The sequence below is a fragment of the Silene latifolia genome, chromosome 5, assembly GCF_048544455.1.
Source record: "Silene latifolia isolate original U9 population chromosome 5, ASM4854445v1, whole genome shotgun sequence".
NCBI classification, from domain to species: domain Eukaryota; kingdom Viridiplantae; phylum Streptophyta; class Magnoliopsida; order Caryophyllales; family Caryophyllaceae; genus Silene; species Silene latifolia.
Window position 1 is genome coordinate 10285937 of NC_133530.1, and position 5778 is coordinate 10291714.

The window sequence follows — 5778 nt, forward strand, 5'->3', positions numbered from 1 at the left end:
AAGATTTGTTTTTACATCAACAACAAGGGTCATTCTACCATACCATCTTGACCCCTCCTTCTTCAAAGCATCGACAAGGAGGTACGCATGCACTAGGCAAAAGGCAAGAACCCTTCCCCTAGCCACCTCCGAAACATTAACATCTAACTGGTTTGAGAAGATGTTGATGAGAGCCAACATATCCAGACCATGGGGGAGGAAGGAGAAAGTTCACTTGGCTCGTTGACAAGCCCAACATTGAACGAAACTTCTCTTTGTAACATAACCGAGTCAGAAGAAGCACCGGAATACAACCAGACCACCCTCCAATGGCGCCCACTTCTTCAGCAAGACGACAAATTTCACCTTTCGGGAAAACGAAAACATGATGTTTCGAATCCCAAAACCGAGAGCATGCTTTAAGGAACGAGGATTGCACCTTGACTTGACGAAGCACCAACAATTGACCAACTCCCATTACAACGAGTTGATACTTCTCGGGAGGCGACAAATCCCGACACCAATGTCACAACCTATTTTCGAAAGTATCCATGAATAATTTTGTGGAAGAAGAAGAAAGGTTTTCGTAGAGATGTTTTTCTTGTTTCGGATGATGAAACAATGAAGCACAAACGTCTCTTTGGGCTGATTCTCAAGATCCGCACCTTCATTTGTACCTATCAAGTTGTGTTTCTTCCTGACACATAGATATTCTCTCCTTAAGGCTCGCGCCTCTTCAGGCGTATCCGGAATTTTTTGTGTTTTCTCACACTCACATTTCCTTATTTTCACGTTTTACGAAATCCGGCGTGGTTTCCATGACGCAGCTTTAAACATAAGGATGCTAAGCACGGCCATACACACGGCCTAAGGGGAGGTCAAAATTGACTATTCTAGTGATGTGACCATTATTTGAGCATATTTAGTCCCCGAATTAGCCTCGTTCCTATGCTTTTTAGTGCATATTTGGGTCATTTACTATTTGTTTTGCTTATTCTTTGAGGTTTTGTTCCCTTGGTAGGAGAGGAGTGCAAACCTTGCATTTTCATGGCAAAATAGAGCTAAATTGATCGAATTTAATGACCAAGCATCAAAGAGAAGACAAGACTAGAAGGCCTTTGTACATATTATAGTAGATGGGCAATGATGAAGAAATCCTTGCATCCCCGACTAAATCCCGGAGGATTATTGGAAGAAGAAAAGAAGGCTGGAACAAAATCCGCCCGTCCAACTAGGCAAGACGCCCGTCCAAGACGTGAGGAATCCGAGCGTCTTTGCCATCAAGGCGCCCGTCCAACCATGCCACATTCCGGGCGTCTTTACCATCAAGACGCCCGTCCAGAGACACAGAAATCCGCCCGTCCCGACACCTTGACGCCTGATTCTCTTACAGCCCACACGACCTTTTCTTCCCTCCATGAAAGATGCGCATATTTATGAAAGACCGGCAAAAAGAAGACTCGCATCTTTTCTGAGAGGAGCGATTCCTCAAGGACTTAATCGTCATTTAAGCCCTTAGTAAACCCTAATTTGTGTACCTAATCCCCACTATAAATACCCCATTAGTCTAATTAGATGAATCATGTTCTTCTTATCAATCCTTAGTGTAGTTTATATCATTCTAATCTCTTCTTAATCTTGTAATCAACTTCTAATCAAATATTAATACAAATCTCATTTCCTTAATTTCTCTTTTGTTCATCTTTTATTTTGGGTAATTGAAGATTATTTGGGTTATTATTGGGAGATAGACAACCTTCCAATCAATCATCAAGTACTTCTATTATTCTTTTCTTTATTTTGGAATCATTAGTAGATATAATTCTCTTAATCCCTTATTAATTATTGTTAATCATCTTCATTTATTCATCATGTTTTGCTTTGTTAATATGATTGACAACCTTGTTAACATGTTAAACTTGATAATGAGTGAGTAGTTTCCTTAACTAGGGTTAATGGGTAATTAGGGGAAACCAACATGGGAGATGATTCATGCTTAATTTAATATGTTTTCATAGTTTATTTGCTTTCTTGTTGTGATCTCAACTTATGCACATGTTATGTTTGATGAAATGCGAGCCTATGAATCCTTGCATTTTTTACCCATCACTTACCTTTTTAATGAGACTTGTAAGACATAAACCAACTCGAGTCTCATTAGACCATGCATATAGTTAAGTAGGGAGGATTAAGTCGACTTGTAGGTGTTGTACAATCTAATCGATTCGGCTCCGGGAGCCAAACCTTCCTAGGATTGTAAGATATAAACCAACTCGATCCATCACAACAAAAATTTCTTGCTTATAATTTGAGAATATGTTTGTATGATCAATTCCCATGAATCCCCTATGACCCCATGACACCCTAGTGCTTTTAACCAATTGTTTACATCTCTTTTTAATCATCTTGCTTGTTTACTTTTATTGCTATTTAGTTTAGTGATCTTCTCATCTCAACCCCAAATCGTGACACCCCTAGACACCGCTACTTGCAATCGAAAATCTTACACCAATACCCGTCCATTGGGATCCGACCTTTACTTGCCTCTTTACTAATAATAGAGTTGTTTGTGAAGTTATAAATATTGTTTTAGTCTAGGTGCTCTTAACGACAAGTAACCGAAAACTAAATCTCCAAGTGAGTCCGACCATCTAGTCATCGAGTGTAATGAATCGAATGTTAAGCATGCGCAACTCAACTAGTGAGAAATCGTCAGAAGAAAAGATGAATACATTAAATTCTTTAAAGAAATTCATTTAAATCGTCTTATGTCGGGTTTTGTATGACCTATGAATGTGAACCCCCGCAATAACGGTAAGATAAAAACAATAATCAAATGCGGAATTTTAGGGAATTTTTGAAACTTTTAAAGTTTAAAGCGCGGGTTCATTAAAATCTAAAACTTAAATAAAGAATGCGGAAATAAAGTTAAGTTTATACAAACGTGATAGCCAAAGGTGAGGGAAAGTATATCCCTCGAATAACAAGATGATAAATGGTGAGTCTAAGCAATCCTAATAACCGACTACTTGTCCAAGGTTTAGTTCTCGCCAGCCCATACGTCTTCCCCACGTAAGCATCTTCACAACCTGTTATTCATGTAAACATGAATGCCACAGTCAGTGGGGAGTAACTCAAGGTTCTCTCAGCCACAAAATGTCGAAACACAGATAAACATGAACATATTAGAACATCATAAATATAACTATTTGATGCAAGCACTGAGACATGAGACTAACATTCAAAACATGCGTAGTCAATCGTAGATAAAGCCTATGATACATATATATGAGACAATCCAACCAAAACGTTATAAATGATGATACAACTATAAACACGATAGAATATCCTATGTCACGGATAAACAAGATTAACATCATAATACATGTAAATAGAAACCTTACTCATGAACTTTGAAAACCAAATATCATACAATACACGAAATGAGACTACTAACATCACATATGAACCAAAGCATCCGGCTCAGAGGCTACCTTTAAAGCATGTCCAAGACACAAATACTTAAGTACCTTGGCTCAGCGGTTACCTTTAAAACATGTCCAAGGCACGACCTCTAGAGTATCTGGCTCAGCGGTTACATTTAAAACATGTCCAAATACTACAAACAAGTGCCCGACGCAGAGGTTACCTTTAAAACATGTCCGAGGCACAACACATAATGTATCTGGCTCAGCGGTTACCGTTAAAACATGTCCAAATACTACAAACAAGTCCCCGACTCAGAGGTTACCTTTAAAACATGTCTGAGGTACAACACATAAAGTATCCGCTCGGTTTACCTTTAAAACATGTCCAAATACTACAAACAAGTACCCGACTCAGAGGTTACCTTTAAAACATGTCCGAGGTACAACAAACAAGTATTTGGCTCAGCGGTTACCTTTAAAACATGGCTTAATATAACAAACAAATGCCCGACTCAGAGGTTACCTTTAAAACATGTCCGAGGCACAAGAAACAAGTATCTGGGATGAGATTATTAATGTCACATTCATACTTATGGCTTGCATCTCACCATAAGTACGGATGGGAATATCAATCCCGGCGATCATATCGCAACTAGAGGGCTTATAGCTCACCTCTAGTATCAAATAGGACCAAGAATCTCACAACCGAACAATACAAGACATTATCTAGAATACGACTCACTACAAGTAACTATTTATAATAGATATTTGATACATGTATTATATTAATAAATATTCCACTTCATAATGTACGATTCCGGTTAAATAAAATATAACGAGCGATAATGAATAATTTACAAGATAAAATGTGACCAACTCAAGTGACTCATTTACGAGCCTAAAACACAAACTATACATGGCCCATTACACGGAACCTATTAGACCTAACACCATAATCATGTGAAGCCCAACATAAGATTTATATAAAATCCAATAATTGGCATACAACAAGCCCAAACATTTAATCATGTACAACCCAAAAGTTTAGTCATAAGAAGTCCAACCATTTACTCACATAAATCCTATCAATTAAAATCAATTGAGCCCAACAAACAAAACAAATGAGTCCAACAAAATAAACATGTAAAATAACGATATTTAACGAATCACGTTATATAAAACACGAGACAGATATTAAAATAATCAAAACAAACACACTTAATGCCAACAAACTACCTAATACGACACAAAGAGGGGACTTTGGGCAGGCAAAAACACGTCCCCACTAACAGCCGTGCTCAAGGCCGCATCCAGCCAGCCTTGGCCACGCTGTCAGGCCACAACCGTGCCCAACTAGGCTGGTGTCCAGGCGAGGCAGGCCACTGCCCATGCCAACCGTGCTCAACCTACTAGAGCCCGCGACAAAACAGGCCATACAAGCACCTCGCACCTCCATCTGACTGCATAAAAACAGTCCTAAACACGAGACAAAAGGGGTGCAAGCAAGATGGAAACCGCAGACATAACCATGAACCAAAAGAAACACAAAAACCAATCCGAGGGATTGACTCGTCCATCCCAGAACATGGACTAAACAGTCCAGACACGGCATACAACAGGGTTCTAGCAGCCTCTTTTCTGTCCAAATTCAAGATGGAAAATCGAGGACAAGGCAAGACGGATCAAACACACTTACGGTACAAATAACCAGTACCAAAATCATCCAAGAATACTAAAAAAAGAAGGCAGAAACGGGAATGGCAGCAGCTTACAAACACGGAATGAGCAATGAACTCAACAACTACCCCCATACCCGATTCCAGTTCGAAACGAGTCCAAGACCTCCAAACAACCGTGCAAAATGACCATTATCAACACAAAATCAACCCCATTCATGAGGTACATACAAAGACTTAAACTTTACGATAAACGAAGGTAAAAACGAGTAGGAAGGACGGATTCCCGACATTTTGTCGAGTAACCTATCACCGTTACCTTAAACGCTCCTTATTATTCGAATAAACGGTCCCAAGAGCTTGAGTCTTCCATCGGGTCTTTGAAACCTTCAACAACGAGCAAGAACACGAAGTGATTGAGGCAAAAACCGCAACTTTTATAGGACGGCGAAAAACGAAACCATTACAAAACAGAGACTTTCATACCTTGAAAGAAAGAGGAACGAAAGAGGAAGAGAAAGGTACAAAAATTAAGAGGAATGTTGAAGGAATGGAGACGAAATCTTGGTTTTAAGTAGATGGAAATGGTGTTTTATAAGCTCTGCTTGTTTATTTGAGTTGCTGTAATATTGTTGTTGCTGCTACTTTTCGAAAGGAAAGAAGAAAGAGTAAGGGGGGTGGGGACATGAGTGATA